Source organism: Pristiophorus japonicus, chromosome 25, assembly GCF_044704955.1.
Source record: "Pristiophorus japonicus isolate sPriJap1 chromosome 25, sPriJap1.hap1, whole genome shotgun sequence".
Taxonomy (NCBI): Eukaryota; Metazoa; Chordata; class Chondrichthyes; family Pristiophoridae; genus Pristiophorus; species Pristiophorus japonicus.
In genome coordinates this window covers 2,684,852-2,712,381 of record NC_092001.1, presented here as the reverse complement: position 1 = coordinate 2,712,381, position 27,530 = coordinate 2,684,852, and the positions used below count along the sequence as shown (strand labels likewise).

Below are 27,530 nucleotides of genomic sequence, written 5' to 3'. Positions count from 1 at the left end.
GCAAGAGTGCAGTGAGCTGTAAATTTTTTTCAGGAACAGCCTAGCAATTTAAACGGCCGGAAATACAATGTTCCCTGACCGGGAATCGAACCCAGGCCACAGCAGTGAAAGCGCCGAAACCTAACCACTGGACCACCAGGGAAGCTGCTACACATCTGCTTGCCAACAAGCAGACCAACACAGTCTTTCCTGCTTGCTCCTTCCAAAGTATCACCACATTCGCGCCAGGTAAAACTGTTCGTTGCAAATGACATTTTTGTGGAGAACACCAAAGATATGTCCGCGCATCCACAGCATCACGTGCGGGTAGGCATCCACTGAAATCTATTTCATTCTGTCCTTTTCTCGGGATTTTTCACTCTCGGTGCCGGGTGAACATTTCATTTAGTGTTTTTGTCCTGAACTGCTGTCTTTTGCCCATCTCCAGGCGACAGAACCGTTCTGTCTGTCTGTTCCTACTTTTGAGCATTGAAGGGAACAGGCCTCCGGTTCATCATTTATCAGCAAACCAAGAAGCAGAAATAAACAGAAAGATGTGCCTCTCCACCCCGTCGGCAAAGAAGCAATGACTGTTATTCCAAATAATTCCCAACCCTTGGGATTCTGTGTGGATTTGTTTCATTATAAAGATTTGATTTTCAACGTGACTAAAAACCGAATAAAAATTATGAAGAACACTGGAATGGCCCGTACGGGGATCGAACACACGACCTTGGCGTTATTAGCACCACGCTCTAACCAACTGAGCTAACCGGCCACAAATTGTGCTAACGTTGCATGAAAGCTCAGTCTGCGGGGATTGTGTTTCAAACTCACACTGGATGACAGATTTACTGCATAAACATTGAACACATCACATCGCTTAAACATTGTTCACTGTTCATCTACAACACTGCGCAGAGTGTAAATAGAACGTAACAGAAAAAGAGCGCTAAATCTAAAAACAATTCATGTTGAAAATTATTATCACGCAACCGCTGAACAGCCCACTGTCCCGATATAAAATCAGCCACTATCCTTAGAATGAAGGGAACGCGAAATAACCAAGTATTGCTGAAACACGGGATTGAGCCATGAACCATCTGGATCTTCAGTCAAACGCCATCCCAACTGAACTATTTCGGTCTGACAGTGAACGAAGCAAAGTTTTCTCACACCTTTCTGAAAGAAAACCTGACCCCGGAAGGAATTGCCCCACCCACTCTGTCCTCGTTTCGGGGCAATGGGTCCCAAACACATCTCAGAGCTCAGGTTGTGTCAATGTAAAGTATAATGATACCGAAAATCTTAATGCTCATGTTCCGTTATCACTGCCCACGATCCAGGCAGTGGTCTTGTACACGTTGCTAAGTTCAAAATGTGTATTATTTCGCACTGGCAATGAATTAACGGATATCTGTGCTGTGATCAACTAGGTTACTTAGGGTGATGTCGTGCAAGAACGTAATGGAAGCCTAATTATAATGGTGATTGTTTTCACACTGCAGTTAAATGTTGGCAAACGTACAGTGTCAATCAGCAATTCTAGTTCCACATGTTGATTTAATGTTCTGCTGAAGTGCTCATAAAGAAACAAAGCTTGCACAACAGGCTCGATCTCACAGTCTTGAAGACACAGTGAAATATACTGTAGAGTTTATAACTGTTTGAGAACATAAAATGTCAGTAAAATACCCCGTTCTTTTCTCGACACTGATGGGCTGTGAAAGGGAGACCGGCCGAAGTCCCACATAGCCGCACTGACCCCGAGGCAAGGTGAAATTCTAACAGGTTCAGTCCATAGCAGTGCTATGCTGAAGAGAGATAAGTGTCGCGAATCAAGGAGAGCCTTAACAATACTGATGTTGAATGTCGGTTAGATCAATCACTCCATGAATTCACTGCTGGGAAATTCAGAGCTTGTAAATTGCCTGTGAACGCTAAACATAGACACACAGTGAGCCAATGTTCAATATAGGAGGGGCCCAGGCCAAATGAATGCTCGGGATAAGTTATCAGTGGCCATGGCCCAGGCATTCACTGATTCCAGTCTTGCAGACGTTGCTAAGTTTAAAATGCTGAATATTTCCACACTGGCAATGCATTGACAGATGGTAAGCTAGAGTGATGTGCCGCAAAAATGTTCACGGAAGGCTAAAGTAAGCCATGATTGGCAACATTTACGGTGTCAATCAGCACTTGTTGAGCGAGATCTCCTCATTTGCTGCTGACTTTGAAACGGAAGGCACTGAAGTGTGTGCTCTATCACGACAACGAATGATGCGCTGCTGATGGTTGGGGCAGCAAGAGTGCAGTGAGCTGTAAATTTTTTTCAGGAACAGCCTAGCAATTTAAACGGCCGGAAATACAATGTTCCCTGACCGGGAATCGAACCCAGGCCACAGCAGTGAAAGCGCCGAAACCTAACCACTGGACCACCAGGGAAGCTGCTACACATCTGCTTGCCAACAAGCAGACCAACACAGTCTTTCCTGCTTGCTCCTTCCAAAGTATCACCACATTCGCGCCAGGTAAAACTGTTCGTTGCAAATGACATTTTTTGTGGAGAACACCAAAGATATGTCCGCGCATCCACAGCATCACGTGCGGGTAGGCATCCACTGAAATCTATTTCATTCTGTCCTTTTCTCGGGATTTTTCACTCTCGGTGCCGGGTGAACATTTCATTTAGTGTTTTTGTCCTGAACTGCTGTCTTTTGCCCATCTCCAGGCGACAGAACCGTTCTGTCTGTCTGTTCCTACTTTTGAGCATTGAAGGGAACAGGCCTCCGGTTCATCATTTATCAGCAAACCAAGAAGCAGAAATAAACAGAAAGATGTGCCTCTCCACCCCGTCGGCAAAGAAGCAATGACTGTTATTCCAAATAATTCCCAACCCTTGGGATTCTGTGTGGATTTGTTTCATTATAAAGATTTGATTTTCAACGTGACTAAAAACCGAATAAAAATTATGAAGAACACTGGAATGGCCCGTACGGGGATCGAACACACGACCTTGGCGTTATTAGCACCACGCTCTAACCAACTGAGCTAACCGGCCACAAATTGTGCTAACGTTGCATGAAAGCTCAGTCTGCGGGGATTGTGTTTCAAACTCACACTGGATGACAGATTTACTGCATAAACATTGAACACATCACATCGCTTAAACATTGTTCACTGTTCATCTACAACACTGCGCAGAGTGTAAATAGAACGTAACAGAAAAAGAGCGCTAAATCTAAAAACAATTCATGTTGAAAATTATTATCACGCAACCGCTGAACAGCCCACTGTCCCGATATAAAATCAGCCACTATCCTTAGAATGAAGGGAACGCGAAATAACCAAGTATTGCTGAAACACGGGATTGAGCCATGAACCATCTGGATCTTCAGTCAAACGCCATCCCAACTGAACTATTTCGGTCTGACAGTGAACGAAGCAAAGTTTTCTCACACCTTTCTGAAAGAAAACCTGACCCCGGAAGGAATTGCCCCACCCACTCTGTCCTCGTTTCGGGGCAATGGGTCCCAAACACATCTCAGAGCTCAGGTTGTGTCAATGTAAAGTATAATGATACCGAAAATCTTAATGCTCATGTTCCGTTATCACTGCCCACGATCCAGGCAGTGGTCTTGTACACGTTGCTAAGTTCAAAATGTGTATTATTTCGCACTGGCAATGAATTAACGGATATCTGTGCTGTGATCAACTAGGTTACTTAGGGTGATGTCGTGCAAGAACGTAATGGAAGCCTAATTATAATGGTGATTGTTTTCACACTGCAGTTAAATGTTGGCAAACGTACAGTGTCAATCAGCAATTCTAGTTCCACATGTTGATTTAATGTTCTGCTGAAGTGCTCATAAAGAAACAAAGCTTGCACAACAGGCTCGATCTCACCGTCTTGAAGACACAGTGAAATATACTGTAGAGTTTATAACTGTTTGAGAACATAAAATGTCAGTAAAATACCCCGTTCTTTTCTCGACACTGATGGGCTGTGAAAGGGAGACCGGCCGAAGTCCCACATAGCCGCACTGACCCCGAGGCAAGGTGAAATTCTAACAGGTTCAGTCCATAGCAGTGCTATGCTGAAGAGAGATAAGTGTCGCGAATCAAGGAGAGCCTTAACAATACTGATGTTGAATGTCGGTTAGATCAATCACTCCATGAATTCACTGCTGGGAAATTCAGAGCTTGTAAATTGCCTGTGAACGCTAAAGATAGACACACAGTGAGCCAATGTTCAATATAGGAGGGGCCCAGGCCAAATGAATGCTCGGGATAAGTTATCAGTGGCCATGGCCCAGGCATTCACTGATTCCAGTCTTGCAGACGTTGCTAAGTTTAAAATGCTGAATATTTCCACACTGGCAATGCATTGACAGATGGTAAGCTAGAGTGATGTGCCGCAAAAATGTTCACGGAAGGCTAAAGTAAGCCATGATTGGCAACATTTACGGTGTCAATCAGCACTTGTTGAGCGAGATCTCCTCATTTGCTGCTGACTTTGAAACGGAAGGCACTGAAGTGTGTGCTCTATCACGACAACGAATGATGCGCTGCTGATGGTTGGGGCAGCAAGAGTGCAGTGAGCTGTAAATTTTTATCAGGAACAGCCTAGCAATTTAAACGGCCGGAAATACAATGTTCCCTGACCGGGAATCGAACCCAGGCCACAGCAGTGAAAGCGCCGAAACCTAACCACTGGACCACCAGGGAAGCTGCTACACATCTGCTTGCCAACAAGCAGACCAACACAGTCTTTCCTGCTTGCTCCTTCCAAAGTATCACCACATTCGCGCCAGGTAAAACTGTTCGTTGCAAATGACATTTTTTGTGGAGAACACCAAAGATATGTCCGCGCATCCACAGCATCACGTGCGGGTAGGCATCCACTGAAATCTATTTCATTCTGTCCTTTTCTCGGGATTTTTCACTCTCGGTGCCGGGTGAACATTTCATTTAGTGTTTTTGTCCTGAACTGCTGTCTTTTGCCCATCTCCAGGCGACAGAACCGTTCTGTCTGTCTGTTCCTACTTTTGAGCATTGAAGGGAACAGGCCTCCGGTTCATCATTTATCAGCAAACCAAGAAGCAGAAATAAACAGAAAGATGTGCCTCTCCACCCCGTCGGCAAAGAAGCAATGACTGTTATTCCAAATAATTCCCAACCCTTGGGATTCTGTGTGGATTTGTTTCATTATAAAGATTTGATTTTCAACGTGACTAAAAACCGAATAAAAATTATGAAGAACACTGGAATGGCCCGTACGGGGATCGAACACACGACCTTGGCGTTATTAGCACCACGCTCTAACCAACTGAGCTAACCGGCCACAAATTGTGCTAACGTTGCATGAAAGCTCAGTCTGCGGGGATTGTGTTTCAAACTCACACTGGATGACAGATTTACTGCATAAACATTGAACACATCACATCGCTTAAACATTGTTCACTGTTCATCTACAACACTGCGCAGAGTGTAAATAGAACGTAACAGAAAAAGAGCGCTAAATCTAAAAACAATTCATGTTGAAAATTATTATCACGCAACCGCTGAACAGCCCACTGTCCCGATATAAAATCAGCCACTATCCTTAGAATGAAGGGAACGCGAAATAACCAAGTATTGCTGAAACACGGGATTGAGCCATGAACCATCTGGATCTTCAGTCAAACGCCATCCCAACTGAACTATTTCGGTCTGACAGTGAACGAAGCAAAGTTTTCTCACACCTTTCTGAAAGAAAACCTGACCCCGGAAGGAATTGCCCCACCCACTCTGTCCTCGTTTCGGGGCAATGGGTCCCAAACACATCTCAGAGCTCAGGTTGTGTCAATGTAAAGTATAATGATACCGAAAATCTTAATGCTCATGTTCCGTTATCACTGCCCACGATCCAGGCAGTGGTCTTGTACACGTTGCTAAGTTCAAAATGTGTATTATTTCGCACTGGCAATGAATTAACGGATATCTGTGCTGTGATCAACTAGGTTACTTAGGGTGATGTCGTGCAAGAACGTAATGGAAGCCTAATTATAATGGTGATTGTTTTCACACTGCAGTTAAATGTTGGCAAACGTACAGTGTCAATCAGCAATTCTAGTTCCACATGTTGATTTAATGTTCTGCTGAAGTGCTCATAAAGAAACAAAGCTTGCACAACAGGCTCGATCTCACCGTCTTGAAGACACAGTGAAATATACTGTAGAGTTTATAACTGTTTGAGAACATAAAATGTCAGTAAAATACCCCGTTCTTTTCTCGACACTGATGGGCTGTGAAAGGGAGACCGGCCGAAGTCCCACATAGCCGCACTGACCCCGAGGCAAGGTGAAATTCTAACAGGTTCAGTCCATAGCAGTGCTATGCTGAAGAGAGATAAGTGTCGCGAATCAAGGAGAGCCTTAACAATACTGATGTTGAATGTCGGTTAGATCAATCACTCCATGAATTCACTGCTGGGAAATTCAGAGCTTGTAAATTGCCTGTGAACGCTAAACATAGACACACAGTGAGCCAATGTTCAATATAGGAGGGGCCCAGGCCAAATGAATGCTCGGGATAAGTTATCAGTGGCCATGGCCCAGGCATTCACTGATTCCAGTCTTGCAGACGTTGCTAAGTTTAAAATGCTGAATATTTCCACACTGGCAATGCATTGACAGATGGTAAGCTAGAGTGATGTGCCGCAAAAATGTTCACGGAAGGCTAAAGTAAGCCATGATTGGCAACATTTACGGTGTCAATCAGCACTTGTTGAGCGAGATCTCCTCATTTGCTGCTGACTTTGAAACGGAAGGCACTGAAGTGTGTGCTCTATCACGACAACGAATGATGCGCTGCTGATGGTTGGGGCAGCAAGAGTGCAGTGAGCTGTAAATTTTTTTCAGGAACAGCCTAGCAATTTAAACGGCCGGAAATACAATGTTCCCTGACCGGGAATCGAACCCAGGCCACAGCAGTGAAAGCGCCGAAACCTAACCACTGGACCACCAGGGAAGCTGCTACACATCTGCTTGCCAACAAGCAGACCAACACAGTCTTTCCTGCTTGCTCCTTCCAAAGTATCACCACATTCGCGCCAGGTAAAACTGTTCGTTGCAAATGACATTTTTTGTGGAGAACACCAAAGATATGTCCGCGCATCCACAGCATCACGTGCGGGTAGGCATCCACTGAAATCTATTTCATTCTGTCCTTTTCTCGGGATTTTTCACTCTCGGTGCCGGGTGAACATTTCATTTAGTGTTTTTGTCCTGAACTGCTGTCTTTTGCCCATCTCCAGGCGACAGAACCGTTCTGTCTGTCTGTTCCTACTTTTGAGCATTGAAGGGAACAGGCCTCCGGTTCATCATTTATCAGCAAACCAAGAAGCAGAAATAAACAGAAAGATGTGCCTCTCCACCCCGTCGGCAAAGAAGCAATGACTGTTATTCCAAATAATTCCCAACCCTTGGGATTCTGTGTGGATTTGTTTCATTATAAAGATTTGATTTTCAACGTGACTAAAAACCGAATAAAAATTATGAAGAACACTGGAATGGCCCGTACGGGGATCGAACACACGACCTTGGCGTTATTAGCACCACGCTCTAACCAACTGAGCTAACCGGCCACAAATTGTGCTAACGTTGCATGAAAGCTCAGTCTGCGGGGATTGTGTTTCAAACTCACACTGGATGACAGATTTACTGCATAAACATTGAACACATCACATCGCTTAAACATTGTTCACTGTTCATCTACAACACTGCGCAGAGTGTAAATAGAACGTAACAGAAAAAGAGCGCTAAATCTAAAAACAATTCATGTTGAAAATTATTATCACGCAACCGCTGAACAGCCCACTGTCCCGATATAAAATCAGCCACTATCCTTAGAATGAAGGGAACGCGAAATAACCAAGTATTGCTGAAACACGGGATTGAGCCATGAACCATCTGGATCTTCAGTCAAACGCCATCCCAACTGAACTATTTCGGTCTGACAGTGAACGAAGCAAAGTTTTCTCACACCTTTCTGAAAGAAAACCTGACCCCGGAAGGAATTGCCCCACCCACTCTGTCCTCGTTTCGGGGCAATGGGTCCCAAACACATCTCAGAGCTCAGGTTGTGTCAATGTAAAGTATAATGATACCGAAAATCTTAATGCTCATGTTCCGTTATCACTGCCCACGATCCAGGCAGTGGTCTTGTACACGTTGCTAAGTTCAAAATGTGTATTATTTCGCACTGGCAATGAATTAACGGATATCTGTGCTGTGATCAACTAGGTTACTTAGGGTGATGTCGTGCAAGAACGTAATGGAAGCCTAATTATAATGGTGATTGTTTTCACACTGCAGTTAAATGTTGGCAAACGTACAGTGTCAATCAGCAATTCTAGTTCCACATGTTGATTTAATGTTCTGCTGAAGTGCTCATAAAGAAACAAAGCTTGCACAACAGGCTCGATCTCACCGTCTTGAAGACACAGTGAAATATACTGTAGAGTTTATAACTGTTTGAGAACATAAAATGTCAGTAAAATACCCCGTTCTTTTCTCGACACTGATGGGCTGTGAAAGGGAGACCGGCCGAAGTCCCACATAGCCGCACTGACCCCGAGGCAAGGTGAAATTCTAACAGGTTCAGTCCATAGCAGTGCTATGCTGAAGAGAGATAAGTGTCGCGAATCAAGGAGAGCCTTAACAATACTGATGTTGAATGTCGGTTAGATCAATCACTCCATGAATTCACTGCTGGGAAATTCAGAGCTTGTAAATTGCCTGTGAACGCTAAAGATAGACACACAGTGAGCCAATGTTCAATATAGGAGGGGCCCAGGCCAAATGAATGCTCGGGATAAGTTATCAGTGGCCATGGCCCAGGCATTCACTGATTCCAGTCTTGCAGACGTTGCTAAGTTTAAAATGCTGAATATTTCCACACTGGCAATGCATTGACAGATGGTAAGCTAGAGTGATGTGCCGCAAAAATGTTCACGGAAGGCTAAAGTAAGCCATGATTGGCAACATTTACGGTGTCAATCAGCACTTGTTGAGCGAGATCTCCTCATTTGCTGCTGACTTTGAAACGGAAGGCACTGAAGTGTGTGCTCTATCACGACAACGAATGATGCGCTGCTGATGGTTGGGGCAGCAAGAGTGCAGTGAGCTGTAAATTTTTATCAGGAACAGCCTAGCAATTTAAACGGCCGGAAATACAATGTTCCCTGACCGGGAATCGAACCCAGGCCACAGCAGTGAAAGCGCCGAAACCTAACCACTGGACCACCAGGGAAGCTGCTACACATCTGCTTGCCAACAAGCAGACCAACACAGTCTTTCCTGCTTGCTCCTTCCAAAGTATCACCACATTCGCGCCAGGTAAAACTGTTCGTTGCAAATGACATTTTTTGTGGAGAACACCAAAGATATGTCCGCGCATCCACAGCATCACGTGCGGGTAGGCATCCACTGAAATCTATTTCATTCTGTCCTTTTCTCGGGATTTTTCACTCTCGGTGCCGGGTGAACATTTCATTTAGTGTTTTTGTCCTGAACTGCTGTCTTTTGCCCATCTCCAGGCGACAGAACCGTTCTGTCTGTCTGTTCCTACTTTTGAGCATTGAAGGGAACAGGCCTCCGGTTCATCATTTATCAGCAAACCAAGAAGCAGAAATAAACAGAAAGATGTGCCTCTCCACCCCGTCGGCAAAGAAGCAATGACTGTTATTCCAAATAATTCCCAACCCTTGGGATTCTGTGTGGATTTGTTTCATTATAAAGATTTGATTTTCAACGTGACTAAAAACCGAATAAAAATTATGAAGAACACTGGAATGGCCCGTACGGGGATCGAACACACGACCTTGGCGTTATTAGCACCACGCTCTAACCAACTGAGCTAACCGGCCACAAATTGTGCTAACGTTGCATGAAAGCTCAGTCTGCGGGGATTGTGTTTCAAACTCACACTGGATGACAGATTTACTGCATAAACATTGAACACATCACATCGCTTAAACATTGTTCACTGTTCATCTACAACACTGCGCAGAGTGTAAATAGAACGTAACAGAAAAAGAGCGCTAAATCTAAAAACAATTCATGTTGAAAATTATTATCACGCAACCGCTGAACAGCCCACTGTCCCGATATAAAATCAGCCACTATCCTTAGAATGAAGGGAACGCGAAATAACCAAGTATTGCTGAAACACGGGATTGAGCCATGAACCATCTGGATCTTCAGTCAAACGCCATCCCAACTGAACTATTTCGGTCTGACAGTGAACGAAGCAAAGTTTTCTCACACCTTTCTGAAAGAAAACCTGACCCCGGAAGGAATTGCCCCACCCACTCTGTCCTCGTTTCGGGGCAATGGGTCCCAAACACATCTCAGAGCTCAGGTTGTGTCAATGTAAAGTATAATGATACCGAAAATCTTAATGCTCATGTTCCGTTATCACTGCCCACGATCCAGGCAGTGGTCTTGTACACGTTGCTAAGTTCAAAATGTGTATTATTTCGCACTGGCAATGAATTAACGGATATCTGTGCTGTGATCAACTAGGTTACTTAGGGTGATGTCGTGCAAGAACGTAATGGAAGCCTAATTATAATGGTGATTGTTTTCACACTGCAGTTAAATGTTGGCAAACGTACAGTGTCAATCAGCAATTCTAGTTCCACATGTTGATTTAATGTTCTGCTGAAGTGCTCATAAAGAAACAAAGCTTGCACAACAGGCTCGATCTCACCGTCTTGAAGACACAGTGAAATATACTGTAGAGTTTATAACTGTTTGAGAACATAAAATGTCAGTAAAATACCCCGTTCTTTTCTCGACACTGATGGGCTGTGAAAGGGAGACCGGCCGAAGTCCCACATAGCCGCACTGACCCCGAGGCAAGGTGAAATTCTAACAGGTTCAGTCCATAGCAGTGCTATGCTGAAGAGAGATAAGTGTCGCGAATCAAGGAGAGCCTTAACAATACTGATGTTGAATGTCGGTTAGATCAATCACTCCATGAATTCACTGCTGGGAAATTCAGAGCTTGTAAATTGCCTGTGAACGCTAAACATAGACACACAGTGAGCCAATGTTCAATATAGGAGGGGCCCAGGCCAAATGAATGCTCGGGATAAGTTATCAGTGGCCATGGCCCAGGCATTCACTGATTCCAGTCTTGCAGACGTTGCTAAGTTTAAAATGCTGAATATTTCCACACTGGCAATGCATTGACAGATGGTAAGCTAGAGTGATGTGCCGCAAAAATGTTCACGGAAGGCTAAAGTAAGCCATGATTGGCAACATTTACGGTGTCAATCAGCACTTGTTGAGCGAGATCTCCTCATTTGCTGCTGACTTTGAAACGGAAGGCACTGAAGTGTGTGCTCTATCACGACAACGAATGATGCGCTGCTGATGGTTGGGGCAGCAAGAGTGCAGTGAGCTGTAAATTTTTTTCAGGAACAGCCTAGCAATTTAAACGGCCGGAAATACAATGTTCCCTGACCGGGAATCGAACCCAGGCCACAGCAGTGAAAGCGCCGAAACCTAACCACTGGACCACCAGGGAAGCTGCTACACATCTGCTTGCCAACAAGCAGACCAACACAGTCTTTCCTGCTTGCTCCTTCCAAAGTATCACCACATTCGCGCCAGGTAAAACTGTTCGTTGCAAATGACATTTTTTGTGGAGAACACCAAAGATATGTCCGCGCATCCACAGCATCACGTGCGGGTAGGCATCCACTGAAATCTATTTCATTCTGTCCTTTTCTCGGGATTTTTCACTCTCGGTGCCGGGTGAACATTTCATTTAGTGTTTTTGTCCTGAACTGCTGTCTTTTGCCCATCTCCAGGCGACAGAACCGTTCTGTCTGTCTGTTCCTACTTTTGAGCATTGAAGGGAACAGGCCTCCGGTTCATCATTTATCAGCAAACCAAGAAGCAGAAATAAACAGAAAGATGTGCCTCTCCACCCCGTCGGCAAAGAAGCAATGACTGTTATTCCAAATAATTCCCAACCCTTGGGATTCTGTGTGGATTTGTTTCATTATAAAGATTTGATTTTCAACGTGACTAAAAACCGAATAAAAATTATGAAGAACACTGGAATGGCCCGTACGGGGATCGAACACACGACCTTGGCGTTATTAGCACCACGCTCTAACCAACTGAGCTAACCGGCCACAAATTGTGCTAACGTTGCATGAAAGCTCAGTCTGCGGGGATTGTGTTTCAAACTCACACTGGATGACAGATTTACTGCATAAACATTGAACACATCACATCGCTTAAACATTGTTCACTGTTCATCTACAACACTGCGCAGAGTGTAAATAGAACGTAACAGAAAAAGAGCGCTAAATCTAAAAACAATTCATGTTGAAAATTATTATCACGCAACCGCTGAACAGCCCACTGTCCCGATATAAAATCAGCCACTATCCTTAGAATGAAGGGAACGCGAAATAACCAAGTATTGCTGAAACACGGGATTGAGCCATGAACCATCTGGATCTTCAGTCAAACGCCATCCCAACTGAACTATTTCGGTCTGACAGTGAACGAAGCAAAGTTTTCTCACACCTTTCTGAAAGAAAACCTGACCCCGGAAGGAATTGCCCCACCCACTCTGTCCTCGTTTCGGGGCAATGGGTCCCAAACACATCTCAGAGCTCAGGTTGTGTCAATGTAAAGTATAATGATACCGAAAATCTTAATGCTCATGTTCCGTTATCACTGCCCACGATCCAGGCAGTGGTCTTGTACACGTTGCTAAGTTCAAAATGTGTATTATTTCGCACTGGCAATGAATTAACGGATATCTGTGCTGTGATCAACTAGGTTACTTAGGGTGATGTCGTGCAAGAACGTAATGGAAGCCTAATTATAATGGTGATTGTTTTCACACTGCAGTTAAATGTTGGCAAACGTACAGTGTCAATCAGCAATTCTAGTTCCACATGTTGATTTAATGTTCTGCTGAAGTGCTCATAAAGAAACAAAGCTTGCACAACAGGCTCGATCTCACAGTCTTGAAGACACAGTGAAATATACTGTAGAGTTTATAACTGTTTGAGAACATAAAATGTCAGTAAAATACCCCGTTCTTTTCTCGACACTGATGGGCTGTGAAAGGGAGACCGGCCGAAGTCCCACATAGCCGCACTGACCCCGAGGCAAGGTGAAATTCTAACAGGTTCAGTCCATAGCAGTGCTATGCTGAAGAGAGATAAGTGTCGCGAATCAAGGAGAGCCTTAACAATACTGATGTTGAATGTCGGTTAGATCAATCACTCCATGAATTCACTGCTGGGAAATTCAGAGCTTGTAAATTGCCTGTGAACGCTAAACATAGACACACAGTGAGCCAATGTTCAATATAGGAGGGGCCCAGGCCAAATGAATGCTCGGGATAAGTTATCAGTGGCCATGGCCCAGGCATTCACTGATTCCAGTCTTGCAGACGTTGCTAAGTTTAAAATGCTGAATATTTCCACACTGGCAATGCATTGACAGATGGTAAGCTAGAGTGATGTGCCGCAAAAATGTTCACGGAAGGCTAAAGTAAGCCATGATTGGCAACATTTACGGTGTCAATCAGCACTTGTTGAGCGAGATCTCCTCATTTGCTGCTGACTTTGAAACGGAAGGCACTGAAGTGTGTGCTCTATCACGACAACGAATGATGCGCTGCTGATGGTTGGGGCAGCAAGAGTGCAGTGAGCTGTAAATTTTTTTCAGGAACAGCCTAGCAATTTAAACGGCCGGAAATACAATGTTCCCTGACCGGGAATCGAACCCAGGCCACAGCAGTGAAAGCGCCGAAACCTAACCACTGGACCACCAGGGAAGCTGCTACACATCTGCTTGCCAACAAGCAGACCAACACAGTCTTTCCTGCTTGCTCCTTCCAAAGTATCACCACATTCGCGCCAGGTAAAACTGTTCGTTGCAAATGATATTTTTGTGGAGAACACCAAAGATATGTCCGCGCATCCACAGCATCACGTGCGGGTAGGCATCCACTGAAATCTATTTCATTCTGTCCTTTTCTCGGGATTTTTCACTCTCGGTGCCGGGTGAACATTTCATTTAGTGTTTTTGTCCTGAACTGCTGTCTTTTGCCCATCTCCAGGCGACAGAACCGTTCTGTCTGTCTGTTCCTACTTTTGAGCATTGAAGGGAACAGGCCTCCGGTTCATCATTTATCAGCAAACCAAGAAGCAGAAATAAACAGAAAGATGTGCCTCTCCACCCCGTCGGCAAAGAAGCAATGACTGTTATTCCAAATAATTCCCAACCCTTGGGATTCTGTGTGGATTTGTTTCATTATAAAGATTTGATTTTCAACGTGACTAAAAACCGAATAAAAATTATGAAGAACACTGGAATGGCCCGTACGGGGATCGAACACACGACCTTGGCGTTATTAGCACCACGCTCTAACCAACTGAGCTAACCGGCCACAAATTGTGCTAACGTTGCATGAAAGCTCAGTCTGCGGGGATTGTGTTTCAAACTCACACTGGATGACAGATTTACTGCATAAACATTGAACACATCACATCGCTTAAACATTGTTCACTGTTCATCTACAACACTGCGCAGAGTGTAAATAGAACGTAACAGAAAAAGAGCGCTAAATCTAAAAACAATTCATGTTGAAAATTATTATCACGCAACCGCTGAACAGCCCACTGTCCCGATATAAAATCAGCCACTATCCTTAGAATGAAGGGAACGCGAAATAACCAAGTATTGCTGAAACACGGGATTGAGCCATGAACCATCTGGATCTTCAGTCAAACGCCATCCCAACTGAACTATTTCGGTCTGACAGTGAACGAAGCAAAGTTTTCTCACACCTTTCTGAAAGAAAACCTGACCCCGGAAGGAATTGCCCCACCCACTCTGTCCTCGTTTCGGGGCAATGGGTCCCAAACACATCTCAGAGCTCAGGTTGTGTCAATGTAAAGTATAATGATACCGAAAATCTTAATGCTCATGTTCCGTTATCACTGCCCACGATCCAGGCAGTGGTCTTGTACACGTTGCTAAGTTCAAAATGTGTATTATTTCGCACTGGCAATGAATTAACGGATATCTGTGCTGTGATCAACTAGGTTACTTAGGGTGATGTCGTGCAAGAACGTAATGGAAGCCTAATTATAATGGTGATTGTTTTCACACTGCAGTTAAATGTTGGCAAACGTACAGTGTCAATCAGCAATTCTAGTTCCACATGTTGATTTAATGTTCTGCTGAAGTGCTCATAAAGAAACAAAGCTTGCACAACAGGCTCGATCTCACCGTCTTGAAGACACAGTGAAATATACTGTAGAGTTTATAACTGTTTGAGAACATAAAATGTCAGTAAAATACCCCGTTCTTTTCTCGACACTGATGGGCTGTGAAAGGGAGACCGGCCGAAGTCCCACATAGCCGCACTGACCCCGAGGCAAGGTGAAATTCTAACAGGTTCAGTCCATAGCAGTGCTATGCTGAAGAGAGATAAGTGTCGCGAATCAAGGAGAGCCTTAACAATACTGATGTTGAATGTCGGTTAGATCAATCACTCCATGAATTCACTGCTGGGAAATTCAGAGCTTGTAAATTGCCTGTGAACGCTAAACATAGACACACAGTGAGCCAATGTTCAATATAGGAGGGGCCCAGGCCAAATGAATGCTCGGGATAAGTTATCAGTGGCCATGGCCCAGGCATTCACTGATTCCAGTCTTGCAGACGTTGCTAAGTTTAAAATGCTGAATATTTCCACACTGGCAATGCATTGACAGATGGTAAGCTAGAGTGATGTGCCGCAAAAATGTTCACGGAAGGCTAAAGTAAGCCATGATTGGCAACATTTACGGTGTCAATCAGCACTTGTTGAGCGAGATCTCCTCATTTGCTGCTGACTTTGAAACGGAAGGCACTGAAGTGTGTGCTCTATCACGACAACGAATGATGCGCTGCTGATGGTTGGGGCAGCAAGAGTGCAGTGAGCTGTAAATTTTTTTCAGGAACAGCCTAGCAATTTAAACGGCCGGAAATACAATGTTCCCTGACCGGGAATCGAACCCAGGCCACAGCAGTGAAAGCGCCGAAACCTAACCACTGGACCACCAGGGAAGCTGCTACACATCTGCTTGCCAACAAGCAGACCAACACAGTCTTTCCTGCTTGCTCCTTCCAAAGTATCACCACATTCGCGCCAGGTAAAACTGTTCGTTGCAAATGACATTTTTTGTGGAGAACACCAAAGATATGTCCGCGCATCCACAGCATCACGTGCGGGTAGGCATCCACTGAAATCTATTTCATTCTGTCCTTTTCTCGGGATTTTTCACTCTCGGTGCCGGGTGAACATTTCATTTAGTGTTTTTGTCCTGAACTGCTGTCTTTTGCCCATCTCCAGGCGACAGAACCGTTCTGTCTGTCTGTTCCTACTTTTGAGCATTGAAGGGAACAGGCCTCCGGTTCATCATTTATCAGCAAACCAAGAAGCAGAAATAAACAGAAAGATGTGCCTCTCCACCCCGTCGGCAAAGAAGCAATGACTGTTATTCCAAATAATTCCCAACCCTTGGGATTCTGTGTGGATTTGTTTCATTATAAAGATTTGATTTTCAACGTGACTAAAAACCGAATAAAAATTATGAAGAACACTGGAATGGCCCGTACGGGGATCGAACACACGACCTTGGCGTTATTAGCACCACGCTCTAACCAACTGAGCTAACCGGCCACAAATTGTGCTAACGTTGCATGAAAGCTCAGTCTGCGGGGATTGTGTTTCAAACTCACACTGGATGACAGATTTACTGCATAAACGTTGAACACATCACATCGCTTAAACATTGTTCACTGTTCATCTACAACACTGCGCAGAGTGTAAATAGAACGTAACAGAAAAAGAGCGCTAAATCTAAAAACAATTCATGTTGAAAATTATTATCACGCAACCGCTGAACAGCCCACTGTCCCGATATAAAATCAGCCACTATCCTTAGAATGAAGGGAACGCGAAATAACCAAGTATTGCTGAAACACGGGATTGAGCCATGAACCATCTGGATCTTCAGTCAAACGCCATCCCAACTGAACTATTTCGGTCTGACAGTGAACGAAGCAAAGTTTTCTCACACCTTTCTGAAAGAAAACCTGACCCCGGAAGGAATTGCCCCACCCACTCTGTCCTCGTTTCGGGGCAATGGGTCCCAAACACATCTCAGAGCTCAGGTTGTGTCAATGTAAAGTATAATGATACCGAAAATCTTAATGCTCATGTTCCGTTATCACTGCCCACGATCCAGGCAGTGGTCTTGTACACGTTGCTAAGTTCAAAATGTATATTATTTCGCACTGGCAATGAATTAACGGATATCTGTGCTGTGATCAACTAGGTTACTTAGGGTGATGTCGTGCAAGAACGTAATGGAAGCCTAATTATAATGGTGATTGTTTTCACACTGCAGTTAAATGTTGGCAAACGTACAGTGTCAATCAGCAATTCTAGTTCCACATGTTGATTTAATGTTCTGCTGAAGTGCTCATAAAGAAACAAAGCTTGCACAACAGGCTCGATCTCACCGTCTTGAAGACACAGTGAAATATACTGTAGAGTTTATAACTGTTTGAGAACATAAAATGTCAGTAAAATACCCCGTTCTTTTCTCGACACTGATGGGCTGTGAAAGGGAGACCGGCCGAAGTCCCACATAGCCGCACTGACCCCGAGGCAAGGTGAAATTCTAACAGGTTCAGTCCATAGCAGTGCTATGCTGAAGAGAGATAAGTGTCGCGAATCAAGGAGAGCCTTAACAATACTGATGTTGAATGTCGGTTAGATCAATCACTCCATGAATTCACTGCTGGGAAATTCAGAGCTTGTAAATTGCCTGTGAACGCTAAACATAGACACACAGTGAGCCAATGTTCAATATAGGAGGGGCCCAGGCCAAATGAATGCTCGGGATAAGTTATCAGTGGCCATGGCCCAGGCATTCACTGATTCCAGTCTTGCAGACGTTGCTAAGTTTAAAATGCTGAATATTTCCACACTGGCAATGCATTGACAGATGGTAAGCTAGAGTGATGTGCCGCAAAAATGTTCACGGAAGGCTAAAGTAAGCCATGATTGGCAACATTTACGGTGTCAATCAGCACTTGTTGAGCGAGATCTCCTCATTTGCTGCTGACTTTGAAACGGAAGGCACTGAAGTGTGTGCTCTATCACGACAACGAATGATGTGCTGCTGATGGTTGGGGCAGCAAGAGTGCAGTGAGCTGTAAATTTTTTTCAGGAACAGCCTAGCAATTTAAACGGCCGGAAATACAATGTTCCCTGACCGGGAATCGAACCCAGGCCACAGCAGTGAAAGCGCCGAAACCTAACCACTGGACCACCAGGGAAGCTGCCACACATCTGCTTGCCAACAAGCAGACCAACACAGTCTTTCCTGCTTGCTCCTTCCAAAGTATCACCACATTCGCGCCAGGTAAAACTGTTCGTTGCAAATGACATTTTTTGTGGAGAACACCAAAGATATGTCCGCGCATCCACAGCATCACGTGCGGGTAGGCATCCACTGAAATCTATTTCATTCTGTCCTTTTCTCGGGATTTTTCACTCTCGGTGCCGGGTGAACATTTCATTTAGTGTTTTTGTCCTGAACTGCTGTCTTTTGCCCATCTCCAGGCGACAGAACCGTTCTGTCTGTCTGTTCCTACTTTTGAGCATTGAAGGGAACAGGCCTCCGGTTCATCCTTTATCAGCAAACCAAGAAGCAGAAATAAACAGAAAGATGTGCCTCTCCACCCCGTCGGCAAAGAAGCAATGACTGTTATTCCAAATAATTCCCAACCCTTGGGATTCTGTGTGGATTTGTTTCATTAAAAAGATTTGATTTTCAACGTGACTAAAAACCGAATAAAAATTATGAAGAACACTGGAATGGCCCGTACGGGGATCGAACCCACGACCTTGGCGTTATTAGCACCACGCTCTAACCAACTGAGCTAACCGGCCACAAATTGTGCTAACGTTGCATGAAAGCTCAGTCTGCGGGGATTGTGTTTCAAACTCACACTGGATGACAGATTTACTGCATAAACATTGAACACATCACATCGCTTAAACATTGTTCACTGTTCATCTACAACACTGCGCAGAGTGTAAATAGAACGTAACAGAAAAAGAGCGCTAAATCTAAAAACAATTCATGTTGAAAATTATTATCACGCAACCGCTGAACAGCCCACTGTCCCGATATAAAATCAGCCACTATCCTTAGAATGAAGGGAACGCGAAATAACCAAAAATTGCTGAAACACGGGATTGAGCCATGAACCATCTGGATCTTCAGTCAAACGCCATCCCAACTGAACTATTTCGGTCTGACAGTGAACGAAGCAAAGTTTTCTCACACCTTTCTGAAAGAAAACCTGACCCCGGAAGGAATTGCCCCACCCACTCTGTCCTCGTTTCGGGGCAATGGGTCCCAAACACATCTCAGAGCTCAGGTTGTGTCAATAAAGTATAATGATACCGAAAATCTTAATGCTCATGTTCCGTTATCACTGCCCACGATCCAGGCAGTGGTCTTGTACACGTTGCTAAGTTCAAAATGTGTATTATTTCGCACTGGCAATGAATTAACGGATATCTGTGCTGTGATCAACTAGGTTACTTAGGGTGATGTCGTGCAAGAACGTAATGGAAGCCTAATTATAATGGTGATTGTTTTCACACTGCAGTTAAATGTTGGCAAACGTACAGTGTCAATCAGCAATTCTAGTTCCACATGTTGATTTAATGTTCTGCTGAAGTGCTCATAAAGAAACAAAGCTTGCACAACAGGCTCGATCTCACCGTCTTGAAGACACAGTGAAATATACTGTAGAGTTTATAACTGTTTGAGAACATAAAATGTCAGTAAAATACCCCGTTCTTTTCTCGACACTGATGGGCTGTGAAAGGGAGACCGGCCGAAGTCCCACATAGCCGCACTGACCCCGAGGCAAGGTGAAATTCTAACAGGTTCAGTCCATAGCAGTGCTATGCTGAAGAGAGATAAGTGTCGCGAATCAAGGAGAGCCTTAACAATACTGATGTTGAATGTCGGTTAGATCAATCACTCCATGAATTCACTGCTGGGAAATTCAGAGCTTGTAAATTGCCTGTGAACGCTAAACATAGACACACAGTGAGCCAATGTTCAATATAGGAGGGGCCCAGGCCAAATATAATGCTCGGGATAAGTTATCAGTGGCCATGGCCCAGGCATTCACTGATTCCAGTCTTGCAGACCTTGCTAAGTTTAAAATGCTGAATATTTCCACACTGGCAATGCATTGACAGATGGTAAGCTAGAGTGATGTGCCGCAAAAATGTTCACGGAAGGCTCAAGTAAGTCATGATTGGCAACATTTACGGTGTCAATCAGCACTTGTTGAGCGAGATCTCCTCATTTGCTGCTGACTTTGAAACGGAAGGCACTGAAGTGTGTGCTCTATCACGACAACGAATGATGCGCTGCTGATGGTTGGGGCAGCAAGAGTGCAGTGAGCTGTAACCTGACCCCGGAAGGAATTGCCCCACCCACTCTGTCATCGTTTCGGGGCAATGGGTCCCAAACACATCTCAGAGCTCAGGTTGTGTCAATGTAAAGTATAATGATACCGAAAATCTTAATGCTCATGTTCCGTTATCACTGCCCACAATCCAGGCAGTGGTCTTGTACACGTTGCTAAGTTCAAAATGTGTATTATTTCGCACTGGCAATGAATTAACGGATATCTGTGCTGTGATCAACTAGGTTACTTAGGGTGATGTCGTGCAAGAACATAATGGAAGCCTAATTATAATGGTGATTGTTTTCACACTGCAGTTAAATGTTGGCATCCACTGAAATCTATTTCATTCTTTCCTTTTCTCGGCATTTTTCACTCTCGGTGCCTGGTGAACATTTCATTTGGTGTTGAGATGGAAGATCATGATCTTATTGAGTGGTGGAGCAGTCTCAAGGGTCAGAATGTCCCAGTCTGCTGCTAATTCTATATACATATATTCTCTCTTGCTTTTTCTTCGTAGCCCGGGATTTTTCTCCAGTCATCTGTTTATCCAATTCCGTTTTGAAAACTACTATTTAATCTGCTTCCACCAACCTTTCAGGCAGTCAAATTCAGATTACAACAACTTGCTGCGTAAGAAAAAACTCACCTCGCCTCTGAATCTTTTGCCGTTTATCTTAAATCTGTTTCTTCTGGTACCGTCCATTCCGCCACTGGAAAATGTTTCACCTTGTTCTCTCCATCAAAACTGCTCATAATTTTGAATCCCGCTATCATGTCTCCTATTCACCTTCTCTGCTCTGAGGAGAAAAATCCCAACTTCTCTTTTCTCTACGTGTAACTGAAGTAATTCATTCCCAGTACCTTTCTAGTAATTCTCCTCTTTGATCTCTCCAAACCGTTAACACGCAAACTAAAGCGTGCTGCCCAGAATTGGGAATAATGTAAATCACGGAATAATATTTGGCCAGTTTTTGCAGTTCCCGAAGTTATCTAACTGAAATTTGCTATTAAAGCACGGGAACAGGACACCGGTACAGGAATGATGGACCGAATGGCTTCCTGCTGCACATGCAAATCCCATGACTCTGTGAGCGTGCGAACGTCAGCAAGGAAAGGTTTTTCTTGGAAAAAATCGGAGTGTCCATATCAGGCTTACAGCTCCCACGATCGCACCGTGTGCCGGTCATTTAATTAAAGACAAATTCTTATCTAAACCCAGTGAAAAAACCTTCTCAGCTGTAGAAAGGGTAAAGTCTTTAAAACTTGCCCAGCACATTTATCACTCTGGCTGTGGGTGGAGTGAAAGGTTGCACAGTCACAGTCATTTCCAAATTAATTCTATGAAACTGTTTTTGCTGACTGAATCATTGCAAATGTTACAACTTTGAAAAAATAGGGACTGGGATAAACCTGGCAAGTACAAACCTGACAGTCTAAGGTCAGTGGTGAGGAAACCTTTAATGTCAATAATGCTTGGTAAAATTAATTGGCTATGGGGAACAATGCGATAATAAATGAAAGTCATCTCGCATTTGATAAAAGGCAAATGGTATTTGTCTAACCGGATCGCATTCTGTGCTGAATTAGCGGAGTGTGTATATGATGCTACTGTGCTTGATGTTGTGTACCTGGACTTTCAACAGGCAAAATCGACTTGTAAGCAAACCTAACTCCCATGGGATTAAAGGGAGAGTGACAGCATTGATCCAAATTTGACAAAGGGTCATAAGGCAGAGGGTTGTTTCTTCTAACAGGAAGGAGGTAAACAGCGGTGTTACTTGGGACCACGGCACATTATTATCTCCAGTAGTAAATTGAATTTGGGTGTAAAAGACATAATTCAATGGTTTCAGAAGATAAAAAACTCGGAAATGTAATAAAAAATAAGTTAGCTGAGAACATAATTCAGGAGGATAACAGAGTGATAAAATGGGCAGATACGTGGCCGATAATATTTAACACAGTAAAGTTTGAACTCATATATTTTGGTCGAGACATTGAGGGGAGACACTATATACTACATTGTGTAATTTAAATGTGGTGTATGTACACACAACATTGAAAGTAACAGGACACGTTGAGAAGGCTTCTAAACAGTATGACTTAATCGGATTTATTTACACATGGAATAGAAAGCAAAGACGGTGTGTGAAACATTTAAAACACACTGGGCCTCAGCTGGAGTATTTTGTTTAAGTCTGGGGACCACACATTGGAAGGATGCTAAAGCCTTCGACATAGTGCAGAAGAGATTAAGTGGAATGGTACTAGGGATGAGGGACTTCAGTTCCATTGAGGGACTGGAGAAGCAGGGGTTGTTCTCCATGTGCAGAGAAGTTTCAGAGCAGATGTTCATCATCATAGGCAGTCCCTCGAAATCGAGGAAGACTTGCTTCCATTCTAAACATGAGTTCTCAGGTGACTGAACTGTCGAATACGGGAATTACAGTCTCTGTCACAGGTGGGGCAAACTGTCTTTCAAGGAAAGGGGGGTGAGTGGGGTGGCTGGTTTGCCGCACACCGCTTGTTTTCTGCCTGCTCTCGGCGATGAGAATCGAGGTGCTCAGCGTCCTTCCAGATTCTCTTCCTCCACTTAGGGCGGCCTTTGACCAGGGACACCCAGGTGTCGGTGGGATGTTGCATTTTATACTCAAATCCTCTGGCGATGAAGGCCAACATGCCATTGGCGTTCTTCACCGTCTGCTGTACCTGCAGGCCAACTGTCAATGACTGATGTACAATGACACGCAGGTCTCGTTGCACCTCCCCTTTCCTAATCTGTCACCATTCAGATAATAATCTTCCTTCTTGTCTTTGCCACCAAAGTGGATAACCTCACATTTATTTACATTATACTGCCTCTGCCATGCATTTGCCCACTCACATAACCTGTCCAAGTCACCCTGTAGCCTCTTAGCATCCTCCTCACAGCTCACACTGCCAACCAGCTTAGTGTCGTCTGCAAACTTGGAGATATTACGTTCAATTCCTTCGGCTAAACCATTAATGCATATTATAAATAGCTGGCGTACCAGCACTGAACCTTGCGGTACCCCACTAGTCACTGCCTGCTATTCTGAAAAGGATCTGTTTATGCCTCCTATTTTCTTCCTTTCTACCCACCAGCTCTCTATCCATGTCAATACATTACCCCCAATAACATGTGCTTTAATTTTGCATACTAATCTCTTGTGTGGGACCTTGTCAGAAGCCTTTTGAAAGTCCAAATACACCACAACCACAGGTTCTCCCTTGTTCATTCTACTAGTTACATCCTCAAATAATTCTAGAATATTTGTCAAGCTTGATTTCCCTTTCATAAATCCGTGCTAACATGGACCGATCATGTCACTGCTTTCCAAATGCGCTGCTATTACATTTTTTATAATTGATTACAACATTTTCCCCACTGCCAATGTCAGGCTAACCGATCTATAATTCCCTGTTTTCTCTCTCCCTCCTTTTTGTTAAGAAATTTGGGTAACATTAACTACCCTCCAATCAATAGGAACTGATGCAGAATCTACTGAATGATGAAAAATGACCACCAATGCATCCACTATTTCTAGGAACACTTCCTTAAATACTCTGGGATGCAGACTATTAGGCCCTGGTGATTTATCGGCTTTCAACCCCATCAATTTCCATAACACAATTTCCTGACTTATAAGGATTTCCTTCAGTTCCTCCTTCTCACTAGACCCTCGGTTCCCAGTATTTCAGGAAGGTTATTTTGTGTCTTCCTTCGTGAAGACGGAAGAAAACTATTCAGACCCTCGATACTGTAATATAGCCACGGGAGGATGCAATTCTGCCCTTCAATCCTATTTCATAGGAAAAGGAGCAGGCCATTCTGCACCTGAAGCCTGTTAATTAGGAACAGACATATGCTGTTCAGGCCCTCGCTACTGTTATATAGGAAATGGAGAATGACTTTTTGCCCCCACACCCGCCTGCCGGAGCCTGCTACATAGCAACAGGAGGAGGCCGTTCAGCTCCTCGAGCCCGTTTCATCGGAACAGGAGCAGGCCATTGACCCCTTCACACCTGTTACATATGAACAGGAGGAGGCCATTTAGATTTTTCGGAACATTTAGTTAGAAACATCAGAATGCCATTCAGTCCCTCGCAATGTTTGCATAGGAAAAAGAGCAGGTTAATTACCCGCTCATGCCTGTTACATATGAACAGGAGTATGCCACTAACCCGCTCACGTCTGTTACACGGGAACAGAGGAAGCTGTTCAGCCCCTCGAGCCTGCACCACCATTGAGTTAGATAATGGCTGATCGATATCTCAACGCATTTTTACGCTTTTACTCCAAATCCCTCAAAATGTGTCCAACATACATCTATCCATCCTGTAATCAAATGCTTCCTATTGGCCTCCTCGGTGCTCTTCATCTTTGTGCCATAACTGTGTACATTTATACAGAAATTTAGCCCATAATCTCATACTCCTTTTCAGTATTTCAATTTAAGGCTGCAATCCACCATAAAAGTTGACAGTCTCTTTGGGAACTATTAAGAAATGACCATTTCATTCTGATCTTAATCCACACAGAAGGGGTAAAACAGGATGCGAATGAACTGAACACTTGCATTGGATAAGGACATCTTCGCCCAATGAGAATAGTGGTATGGGATTTGTTTACATGATTGAGGTCGCCAGTGGTCATTGAAACATATAAAGAACGAAGCCCTATTTATAAACATGATTCACAATATTAGATTATCCCAAAGTGCTTTTCAATCAATTCAGCGCTTTGTTTTTAAGAGTGTAGTCAATATTGTAAATGGGAAACACGACAGCCAATTTTACAGAGCAAGCTCCCACACATAGCGATCTGATCATAAACTGTTAATCTGTCTTTTTTAATTATGTTAGTTGAGGGACAAATGCAGGCCAGAAAACCAGGGTGAACTCTAGTGCTCTACTTGCAATAGTGCCATGTATCATTAAAGTCCATCTGAGAGTGAAGTCTGGGCCGGGTTCTCCCGAATCATCCAAAAGCCGGAATTGCTGACAGAAGAGCGCTCCCTCAATACTGTCAATGGAAGTGCCGACCTAGAATATGTGCTCAACACTGTGCAGTGGGATTTGACCCCACCACCTTCTGACTCAAAGGCCAGAATGACGTGAACGATGTCAACCATAGGGACATTATCTCTGGATCGAAAGGCTTTGGGTTCAAGCGCCTCTCCAGGGACCTGTGCACAAAGTTTAGACCAACACTCCCAGTGCATTATTGAGGGAGTGCTGCGCTGTCGCTGGTGCTGTCTTTCAGATCAGATGTTAAAACGAGGGCCTCGTCTGCTCTCTCATGTGAACGTAAAAGCTCGTATGGCAATATTTTCGAAGAAGAGCAGGCGAAGCCTCTCCGGTTCCCGGTCCAATATTGATAGTTTTCTCTAATTAATCGAAAGCAGATTATCCAATCATTGTCGCAATCCTGTAGTTGGAGGGTGCTGAGTTCAAATTTGGCTGCCGCATTTCTTACATTGCAACAGTGACAGCAATTCAAAAATGCATATTTTTTGTAAAGCGCTTTGGGATGTCCTCAGGACATGAAAGACGCTGGGCCCTGGAGTCTGCGCATGATCTTTCGAAGAGCAATCCAGTTAATCCCACTCCCCAATCTTTCACCATAATCCCTGCATTTTTTCTTAAATTATTTATACCATTCCCTTTTGAAAGCCACGATTGAATCTGCCTCCACCGTTCTATCAGACAGTATATTCCAAATTCTAACCACTCTTTGCGAAAGATAAATTTTCCTCCTGCAGCCGCTGCTTCTATCGACCATTTAGAGCTTTGACACAGTTTCGCTTTATTTACTCTATCTAAATACGTCATAATTTTTAACACCACTATCAAATCTCCTCTTAGCCCTCTCTGCTTTAAGGATAACAAGCCCAGCTTCTCTCGTCTATCACACTAACTATAATGCCCCATCCTTGTAACTATTTTAGCCTTCTGTACCCTCTATAATAGTCATGTTCTTCCAAAAATGTGCTCCCCAGAATTGGACACAATCCAGCTGGGGCAGAACTAATGTCTTATATAGGTTCAGTAAAATATCTTAGCTTTTGTAATCTATGCTGCTACTAATAAAGCGCCGGATCCATTTGCTTTATGAACTTCTCTGCTAATTTGTCCAGCCAAAGTCGAACATTAGGAACTGGAGAATGGTTTACTGTTCTCCTGTCACACCTGCCCGCCAGAGCCTGCTAAAATGCCAAACATTTATGAAAGAACTCCCGCAGGTCTCTCTGTTCTTGCACCCCCTTTAAAAGTGTACATTTCAGTGTTTATGGTCTCTCCTCATTCTTAGTACCAAATCTATTCCCCCACACTTCTCTGCTTTGAATAATGTTTGAAATGTGCCCGTCTATTCCATCAGCCCGCCTATGTGTTTTAAAGTCTATCACTATCTTCCTCACTGCGAACTACACTTCTAAGTTTTGTATAATCTTCAAATTTCAAAAATATGTCCCCCGTGTTCCCAAGAGCAAGTCAGTAATGTATATCAGAAACACCAGGAGTCCTGGCAATAAAACTTGGGAATGCCACGTGATTACTCTATCTTACGTTTCCTTTTATTTCTGCTTTTAGTTTTTAATACGCAATATTATCAAACCTCTCCCACTGAAGGGATTGCTTAATCTTGACATGTCTCAGTTTCAGTTCCATCTAAAATGTTCAACAAGATGATATTTTTACAAAGCAAAGCAGAATCTGCACGTACAAAATGTTTCACCACAGTTCTGCTTTGAGATCTTTGGCAGCTTTTATCAAATTGTCATAACTAGATACATTATTGCCAAAATGCAGCTTTTAATCTCATCACATTGTTCGTATTTCCCACTGATGGGGCAATTCTCTCCGCAACCGGGGCATATTGATCAACGAGATTATAATGATCGGGTAGTGCAATTGGACCTAACCAGGGAGTCCATTGTT

General features: G+C 43.8%; 18 non-coding genes across 18 annotated transcripts; all 18 read right to left on the bottom strand.

Annotated features, from left to right (window-relative positions):
• Nucleotides 1-70: 70 nt before the first annotated feature.
• On the bottom strand, nucleotides 71-142 carry trnae-uuc (transfer RNA glutamic acid (anticodon UUC)). Its single transcript has one exon. It is a non-coding gene; the product is annotated as a tRNA-Glu (tRNA).
• Nucleotides 143-683: 541 nt separating this feature from the next.
• On the bottom strand, nucleotides 684-757 carry trnai-aau (transfer RNA isoleucine (anticodon AAU)). Its single transcript has one exon. It is a non-coding gene; the product is annotated as a tRNA-Ile (tRNA).
• A 1,595-nt stretch (nucleotides 758-2,352) lies between these two features.
• trnae-uuc (transfer RNA glutamic acid (anticodon UUC)) lies at nucleotides 2,353-2,424 on the bottom strand. The gene has a single exon. It is a non-coding gene; the product is annotated as a tRNA-Glu (tRNA).
• A 542-nt stretch (nucleotides 2,425-2,966) lies between these two features.
• Nucleotides 2,967-3,040, bottom strand: trnai-aau (transfer RNA isoleucine (anticodon AAU)). The gene has a single exon. It is a non-coding gene; the product is annotated as a tRNA-Ile (tRNA).
• A 1,595-nt stretch (nucleotides 3,041-4,635) lies between these two features.
• trnae-uuc (transfer RNA glutamic acid (anticodon UUC)) lies at nucleotides 4,636-4,707 on the bottom strand. Its single transcript has one exon. It is a non-coding gene; the product is annotated as a tRNA-Glu (tRNA).
• Nucleotides 4,708-5,249: 542 nt separating this feature from the next.
• trnai-aau (transfer RNA isoleucine (anticodon AAU)) lies at nucleotides 5,250-5,323 on the bottom strand. The gene has a single exon. It is a non-coding gene; the product is annotated as a tRNA-Ile (tRNA).
• A 1,595-nt stretch (nucleotides 5,324-6,918) lies between these two features.
• Nucleotides 6,919-6,990, bottom strand: trnae-uuc (transfer RNA glutamic acid (anticodon UUC)). Its single transcript has one exon. It is a non-coding gene; the product is annotated as a tRNA-Glu (tRNA).
• Nucleotides 6,991-7,532: 542 nt separating this feature from the next.
• Nucleotides 7,533-7,606, bottom strand: trnai-aau (transfer RNA isoleucine (anticodon AAU)). Its single transcript has one exon. It is a non-coding gene; the product is annotated as a tRNA-Ile (tRNA).
• Nucleotides 7,607-9,201: 1,595 nt separating this feature from the next.
• Nucleotides 9,202-9,273, bottom strand: trnae-uuc (transfer RNA glutamic acid (anticodon UUC)). The gene has a single exon. It is a non-coding gene; the product is annotated as a tRNA-Glu (tRNA).
• Nucleotides 9,274-9,815: 542 nt separating this feature from the next.
• On the bottom strand, nucleotides 9,816-9,889 carry trnai-aau (transfer RNA isoleucine (anticodon AAU)). Its single transcript has one exon. It is a non-coding gene; the product is annotated as a tRNA-Ile (tRNA).
• A 1,595-nt stretch (nucleotides 9,890-11,484) lies between these two features.
• Nucleotides 11,485-11,556, bottom strand: trnae-uuc (transfer RNA glutamic acid (anticodon UUC)). Its single transcript has one exon. It is a non-coding gene; the product is annotated as a tRNA-Glu (tRNA).
• Nucleotides 11,557-12,098: 542 nt separating this feature from the next.
• trnai-aau (transfer RNA isoleucine (anticodon AAU)) lies at nucleotides 12,099-12,172 on the bottom strand. The gene has a single exon. It is a non-coding gene; the product is annotated as a tRNA-Ile (tRNA).
• Nucleotides 12,173-13,767: 1,595 nt separating this feature from the next.
• On the bottom strand, nucleotides 13,768-13,839 carry trnae-uuc (transfer RNA glutamic acid (anticodon UUC)). Its single transcript has one exon. It is a non-coding gene; the product is annotated as a tRNA-Glu (tRNA).
• Nucleotides 13,840-14,380: 541 nt separating this feature from the next.
• Nucleotides 14,381-14,454, bottom strand: trnai-aau (transfer RNA isoleucine (anticodon AAU)). The gene has a single exon. It is a non-coding gene; the product is annotated as a tRNA-Ile (tRNA).
• Nucleotides 14,455-16,049: 1,595 nt separating this feature from the next.
• On the bottom strand, nucleotides 16,050-16,121 carry trnae-uuc (transfer RNA glutamic acid (anticodon UUC)). The gene has a single exon. It is a non-coding gene; the product is annotated as a tRNA-Glu (tRNA).
• Nucleotides 16,122-16,663: 542 nt separating this feature from the next.
• Nucleotides 16,664-16,737, bottom strand: trnai-aau (transfer RNA isoleucine (anticodon AAU)). Its single transcript has one exon. It is a non-coding gene; the product is annotated as a tRNA-Ile (tRNA).
• A 1,595-nt stretch (nucleotides 16,738-18,332) lies between these two features.
• On the bottom strand, nucleotides 18,333-18,404 carry trnae-uuc (transfer RNA glutamic acid (anticodon UUC)). The gene has a single exon. It is a non-coding gene; the product is annotated as a tRNA-Glu (tRNA).
• A 542-nt stretch (nucleotides 18,405-18,946) lies between these two features.
• Nucleotides 18,947-19,020, bottom strand: trnai-aau (transfer RNA isoleucine (anticodon AAU)). Its single transcript has one exon. It is a non-coding gene; the product is annotated as a tRNA-Ile (tRNA).
• Between the last annotated feature and the right edge of the window lie 8,510 nt (nucleotides 19,021-27,530).